Source organism: Microtus pennsylvanicus, chromosome X (genome assembly GCF_037038515.1).
Source record: "Microtus pennsylvanicus isolate mMicPen1 chromosome X, mMicPen1.hap1, whole genome shotgun sequence".
NCBI classification, from domain to species: Eukaryota; Metazoa; Chordata; class Mammalia; order Rodentia; family Cricetidae; genus Microtus; species Microtus pennsylvanicus.
In genome coordinates this window covers 81,679,999-81,687,721 of record NC_134601.1, presented here as the reverse complement: position 1 = coordinate 81,687,721, position 7,723 = coordinate 81,679,999, and the positions used below count along the sequence as shown (strand labels likewise).

At 43.9% G+C, this 7,723-nt stretch overlaps 1 pseudogene; it reads right to left on the bottom strand.

Moving 5' to 3' along the window:
* Nucleotides 1–299: 299 nt before the first annotated feature.
* On the bottom strand, nt 300–6,788 carry LOC142841588 (large ribosomal subunit protein uL16-like; annotated as a pseudogene).
* Between the last annotated feature and the right edge of the window lie 935 nt (nt 6,789–7,723).

Below are 7,723 nucleotides of genomic sequence, written 5' to 3'. Positions count from 1 at the left end.
GCACCGGTATTGGTAGCATGAAAGCTGCAGGACTGACAGGGTCATGGAAAGAAACTGATGCTTGGCATTGTGAGAGGTTAAGACAGACCACTGGTGGAGGTGCAGCCTCAGCTGTAGTAGAAGCCCCAGGAATGAAGGGGTTGTGGATGGAGGCAGAGGCTTGACACCACGTGGCAGAGTTTGAGTCCCAGAAGAGAAGCTGGGAGAGGCTAGGGATAAAGGTACAACTTCATTTGGTTTGGAGATCCCAAAATATCATGTATAGGAGAGATCTGTGGAAGCTCTCAGGAAGGCAGGTCTTACCACTTGTCCGGGGTTCCATGATTAGGGATATATTTGACCCCACAACCATGATGAAAGAGTTGCTTCTCAGCAACCATGTCTTCAAATCCACTTGCATTAAGCTTGGTGAAGTCGCACTTCTTTGAGATGTGGAGCCTCTGGAGGACAAGGAACCTGAACTTAGAGCTACACAGAGCCTCAGTCACATGCTCCTTATTCTGCAGCTTGGTGTGGATGGACATGATTGAATGAGGAAAAAAATTAAAAGGGCCAGGTGGTGGTGAACACCTTTAATCTCAGCACTTGGGAGGCAGAGGCAGGAGTATCTCTGTGAGTTTGAGACCAGTCTGGTCTACAGAGCAAGTTCCAGGACAGCCGGAACTGTTACACAGAGAAACTCTTCCTCAAACAAAAACAAAAAGAGGAGAAAGTTTAAGAGACTTTGGGATCATTTGCTTATGCAGTGGCAGAAGTTATTATAATCTGAGAATTTGAAACTCAGGTGTGCCATTTTTGGCCATGGACCTATACTAAAGCCAAATGTCAGTAAGACAGTAATGCCTTAAGAAAATCTCTGAGTCTGAGAAATTAATTTAGTCCAAGGAGAAAGAGTCAAGAAATTAATTCCGCCATAGGGAGGGTTCCAATAAGTGCAAAGAGGCAGCTAAGAGAGAAAAAACAGTGTAGCCCTAAGGGACAAGAAGAACAAGCAGGAACTCCATCCAAGGGAGAGTTCCAATATCAGAGAAGCCACAAGGGCATAGAGAAGTTTCAGGACTTCCAGGATGGAGCTGAGAGACAGGAAGATCAAGGTCGCAGAGGCCCAGAAGAATTTAAGGAAGCTGCAGGACTTAGCAGGCAACTCCTAGAGGAAAACAAGGAAACTAGGGATTCACAGCCCCAGGAGGCCACAGCAGGTAGCTCGAAGGAGAAGGTGGCAAGAAAAGGGTCATAAACACAGAAGTGTGTAGAGAAGCTATGTAACTTAGTAGCCAGCTCCTATATGAAGGCAAGGAAGCTAGAGGAAAGAACTGAGGAGCCATGGGGGAGCAGAGGGGGTAAGTGTTGTGGTAACAAGAATTTCAATCTGGGTCATCCCCAAGTGGACTGAGAGATTTGTCAGAGAGATATGTCCCAAATCACAGAGGAGAGGTGGCCCTTTCCATGTGATAGTGGCCCAGAAGAGGAAGCTTCCTGACAAACAAGTGTGGCTTTTGTAGTAAAAGTAGACAAAACAGGGAGCCCTGTGGTGGCACTTATCCAGCAGAAGGGGAGAGACCAGTGTTTAGAACAGATAGAGGAGCACACAGTTGAAGAAGTGCCCTGGGAGAGGCTCTGAAAAAAGGGAGGGTTCCAGAGAGGGAGAGGAGCAAGTGTCTTAGTAAGCAGAATTACCCACATGGTGTGGCCCCGAAAGATGTAACACAGAGATGCCCACGTGATGGGTGCTCCAAAGTGGGTATCAGGCTCCAGGTTCCAGAGAGAGGATACTTACTGAGTAGGTGAGGAGAGATGAATGCTTAGATAAGCTGAAGGGAAGAAGTAACTAAAGAGGTGGACTCTAGAATCAAATTGGGTGGCTGGCAAAAGCCACAGAAACAAATGATCCATACATACCGTAGGATCAGCAGCTTGGCTCAGAGAGCCTGAGTTCCCTTGCAGGAACTCATGCTGCTTCTGAGTTTCTGCCCCAGATGAATGGAAAGAAACAAAGAAATAAAAAGGACTGCTCCTAGGAATCGTGGAAGGGAAAGTTTATTGTAGACAAAAAGGAGAGACATAGCCAGAAGCAAGGACGTCTCGGAGCCCAGAGTGAACATGGCCAGACTGAGCTGGACCATGTGAAGAGGTGGGGAGAGCAAGAGATGTGCTGCCAACCAAGAGGGGTGGTCTGGGCCAAGAGACTGGCCAAGAGGGCAAAGGATTAAAAAGATGGGTAACCAAAATGTATATATTATATAAGGCAGAGCCTCTAGGGGAAGCGCAGCCCAACCCCTGGGCTAAGGATGGGGTATGCCAGGCAAACCCTGTAATAAGTAGGGACTAAGGGATGCTGAGAGAACCTGGTGGCCAGGTCCACTTTAATATCTTAAATAAGCACCTCAGCCATTTGTCACAGGGTTTGAGACTTAACAATAATGACCTGGTCACTGTGCCCTGGGGCTTTCCAAAGGCACCACAAATACCTGTCTGGAGCCTGTCAGCCCCAGCACAGGACATCTTGCTGATGGAAATGACATGAAAAGACTGGAGCCTCACTTAGATATGAAAGCCATCCTTGCCACAACTCTTTTCCACGTATTTGCTGGCACAAGTACAGGTGCCTTCCTGGTCTTTGAAGGAGAATTAATCATATTATCAGACACCATGTGGCTGCAAAGTGGGAATCCATCAACATTTGCCTTCCTCCATCCCAAGTTAAAAATTTGGATCTTAGCATCAGGGCTCACCTCAGTAGAAGCAAGACTTTGGTTGTGGCTTGTTCTTAGAATACCCATTTCACTGGACACTGAGGGTGGTCGATGATGGCAATGGAATTTTTGGTGTCATAACAAAGGGAAAAGACACTCATCTCATCTTAATCACAGCCAATTCTCACCTCCAGATAACCAGAAACCACATATTCTTAATTCAAAACATCACACTAATGACCCTGATAGAGTATTTGCTTCCCTCTGAAACTCCACAAGCCAGGCCTCCATCATATGTACCTTCTATGTTCTGATCTCTCAGGGAATAGTGTAGTGAATTGTAGTGATGAGGCGAGCAGGCGGCTTTTTGTCCTGCCCAGCTCCCACATGGCTAGCCTAGCCCCAGAAATAATAACACAGAAACTGTATTCATTTAAACACTGCCTGGCCCATTAGTTCTAGCCTCTTACTGGCTAACTCTCACATCTTGATTAACCCATTTCTATTAATCTGTGTTTACCATGATGCCGTGGCTTATCAGGAAGACTCTAACCTATGTCCATCTTGGGTCGGAGAGCCACAGCGTCTGCCTGACTCTGCTTCTACCCAGCATCCTGTTCTGTCTACTCCACCTACCTAATTTTCTGTCCTATCAAAAGTTTCTTTATTTAACCAATGAAATAAACACAAAACAGAAGACCCTCCTACATCAGAATAGCCTACTAAACTCCAGCTACTCAGTGGCATTTTTAGCTCAGGGGTTTTAGAAAACCCTTCCACTGTCCCCCCAAAGACAATATGGTCAGGTCTGTCACAGCAATAGCACGTTACCCACTACCAATTTCTGTTCTAGTTTCTTGTTACTGTGCTGAACACCATGGCCAAAAGCAACTTGGGGTGTAAAGGATTTATTTTTTCTAACAGGTTACAGTCCATCACACAAGGCACAATCTTAGAGGCAGGAATTGAAACAAAAGCCATGAAAGAATGCCGCTTGCAATTGTGTTACCCATGGCTTGCTCAATCTGCTTTCTTATAGCACCCACGACCATTTGCCTAAAGATGGCACTACCCACAGTGAACTGGACCCTCCCACATCAATCATTAATATACAAAATGCCCACACAGGCTTGCCTGCATGCCAATATAATTGATTAGGCCAATCTAATTGAACACAACTGATTTCCCTCTGTCTATGTAACTCTAACTTTTGTCAAGTTAACAAAAATACTTATTAACACAATCGTGTCTACAATTGTTCTTTAAAATTCTGTATCCTGGGGTTAATCTAGTTAATCCATTACAGACCATTTCTATAGAACCAGTGGTCTTGAGGGGGTGGGGCATATTTTTAGTCTCATGTGTTGTTTATGTTTTTGTGATGTGACCTGAGCAGTAGATTTATTCTGTTGCTTGTGTATCTGATATGACATTCTAGGTGGTCTGTATTGAATGGAAGCTTGGTTCCATTTTTGCTGTTACCCCAACTTGGATGAATTTCAGTTCATGTAGGAAGACTGAGAAGGTCAGACCTTCAAACACTCAATGTTGATTAGTGATTGGAGAGACTGAGTGATGCCAGGCCAGTGGTAACCAGTATGTCACGGTGATCTTCGAGGGTTGTGTAAATGCTTAGGTAATGGTCAAGAAAATCCTGTTGTATGGCTATCAACTAGTTCTGGGCACAGAAAGGTTGTACAGTACAAGGAGTCAGGAAGACTCACTGAGACAGCACATGGATGCAACTTCCAGGTAGGCCTCAATGTAAGGAGAAAGACCTGGGCCAGACTCACCCACAAATTATGAAGACACAGCTCTCAGACAAACCTGGGGGTAAGTAAACTTCTATTGAAACACACAAAAAGAAATTTTAGTGATGGGAAAATAAATAGGTAGTGCCAGGGATAATGGTTAAGGAAATATTTAAGCACAAAGTAGAAGCACAGATAATTTGTGTTCATTGGGCAGTTCCTCTAATTGGAGTTGTGGTTAACAACTCTCCATACAGTAAAATACCATGACATTTGTTACAAATTGGATTCTAAACACTAAAATTCACGTTGTAGCCTCAGGACCCCCAAATATGGCTGTTTGTGGAGACAGGGCCTTTGAAGAGGTCAAAGGTTGAAATGAGGCCAGTAGGATGGGCCTTACTACAATCTAACTGGGTATCATTATAAAGAAGAGACTTTGGTTTTTGAGATAAAGTTTCCCTGTATAGTGAGCGGGACTTCATCCCCCCACCCGGTTAGCTTTACCCAAAATAATTACATGGAAACTGTATTCTTTTAAACACTGCTTGGCCCATTAGTCTAGCCTCTTATTGGCTAATTCTCACATCTTGATTAACCCATTTCTCATAATCTGTGTAGCACCACGAGCTGGTGGCTTACCAGGGAGATTCTTAACCTGCTTCCATCTCAGAGAGGAGAGGCATGGCATCTATTTCACTGCCTTCTTCTGTTCCCAGCATTCTGTTCTGTTTACTCCACCTACCAATTTTCTGTCCTATCAAAGGCCAAGCAGTTTCTTTATTAATTAACCAATGAAAGCAACAGATAGAAAGAAGTCACTCCCATATCATCCCTATCATCCCTGTTTATCCTTGGCTGTCCTGGAACTCACTCTATAGATCAGGTTGGCCTAGAACTCAGAGATCTGCCTACCTCTGCCTCCTGAGTGCTGGGATTAAAGTTGTACACCACTATGTCCAGCAAAGGGTTTTTTTAATAAATAAGTAAGAATAATTTAGAGAGAGAGGGGGGGGAGAGGGAGAGGGAGGGAGAGGGGAGGGAGAAAGAGAGAAAGAGAGAGAGAGAGACTTGGAGACTGAAAGCTACCAGATGCATGCATGCACGCACAAAGTAATGACTTTGTAAAGACCTGGCATGTGCAGTCAGGCATAAACAAGTCAAAGAAGGAGACCTCATTGAAATTAATTCTGTTGGCACCTTGTCTTGGAATTCTAAATTCCAGAACTGTGAAAAATACATTTCTGTTCTTAAAGTCACCAAGACTGTGGTACTTATGACAGCCTCAAAAAACTAAGATAGCACTACATTTCAAGGAAAGAACTCCCTGAATATAAAAGCTGGTAAAATGAAATGTGATTGCATTTGTCTGCTTGGACTGACATAGCAAGGTACCATAGATCAAGTGGTTTGAAAAACACTTCTTTCCTCCTAGTTCTGCAAGCAGTAAGTCTATTATCAACATATCATAGTTGTTTTTGGATTAGGCTTCCCTCTCTGGCTTGTAGAAGGCTGCCTTTCCTCCATGTCTTCACATGACCTTGCTTTTGCACTTGGGAGTGGACTTCCCTGACTTTCCCTCCTTTTTGTAATTTTATTTCATGTGTACGGGTGCTTTGTCCATACATATGCCTCTATACCCTGTGTATGGAGTGGCCTTGGAGGTCAGAAGAGGGCAGCAGACCCCCTGATAATAGAGAGAGACACACCTGTGAGCTGCCATGTGGATGCTGGGAATCAAACCCAGGTCCTCTGGAAGTGCTCTTAACTACTGAGCCATCTCTCCAGCCCCTCTCCTCCTTTCCTTACCACAACACCAGTTCATAGGATTAGAAAGTCCCAATTATGACTTTATATAACCTTAATTACTCCCCTAAAGGTCTTGTCTCCCACAACATAAAATCTGCTAGAGATGCTCAGAGCATAATGAAAGTACATCACTAGTTCATTGTTTCGTACTAACGTGAGTTCTTGGTGTTGAAAGTTTAGCATGGTTATGTAAAATGTTATCATTGAGAGAGGTTGGGTAATGGATACATGAAAACTCTCTGTCCAATTTTTTCAGCTTCTTATGAGTCTAAAATTATTTTAAAATGAAAAGACTAAAACCAAGACCAAAATAAACAAAATAAAAGAAAGTGGTTGGTATTCTAAGAAGTCTCACAGTGTACAACCATCCGTGTCGTGATTCTTTCCATACCAAAAGGAACCAAGACCGTCTCTGGCTTTGCCATTTACTAGATACACAACCTTCACCAACTCCCTGAGCCTTAGTGTCTTCATCATTAAGAATTATAGCACGCAAACCAGAGTGCTGCTCAGGCACTGGGAGCCCCAGATCCATGTCCCATTTTGTCCTTTCATAAACTTTCAGTTATTTTGTGATATATACTCCCTGTCTTGTCGTAAAATGGGAATTATCTCTATCCTGTCCTCCCTCACACTGCTGGACTAGGGATCTGGGAGACGACACCAAGCATCTGGCTCCATGACAGCCCCATCTTGCTTTTAGAATTTTCCTCCCCAAGTAGCAAAATTAGAAGACAAGAAAAGAGGAGGGAAGAAATTAGGCAACATGTCGAAAGGAGAAGGGGGAAACTTTATGCCAGATGTTTTTTGAGAAATGAAGAAAGTGTGAGGTGAAGTAAGCGTTTGACAAGAATGTTCAGGAAGAAGATTAATCACCATTTCAGTGTTCCATGTCCAAAGCGATTGTGTCTTTGCTTGTTTGGCTGGGTCTGATTTCAGAATTAGAGAACCCAGTTTTCTCATTAAGGCAGGATACGATGGAGGGACACGCCAGGGCTCCTTTAAGGTTGGCCACTAATAGAGGACAGATGGAAATGACTGGAATGCCGTTAAATAAAGCAGAAAGCAGCTGAGAGAAAAACTGTTAAAAGAAAGTACATAAACAGTTCGACCACAAACTACCAGGTTCTGACTTGCTGATAGGGGTGTAAAACTAACTTGTCAGCTTGCTTTTTAAGTGCCAAACAGTGAGTGCTCAAGTGGCAAAGACCAGTCAACAGGCACCGTCACTCCCACCGTTCAAAATCTTTCCATGGCTTCCCATAGCCTGTCAAGAATGTCTAAACTCCTCTGCTTTGAATGGAAGGCCCTCCGTAAGCTGGCCCAAACTTGCTTTTCATGCCCCCACAGTGTAGCAAGTGTAGGAAATTAGTCCCCACATTCCTGTCGACTGGCTATGTAACAGTGAAAAGAAAATCACTTAACGTCTCTGAGCCTAGCATTCTTCCTGTGTTAAATGACAATAATCCA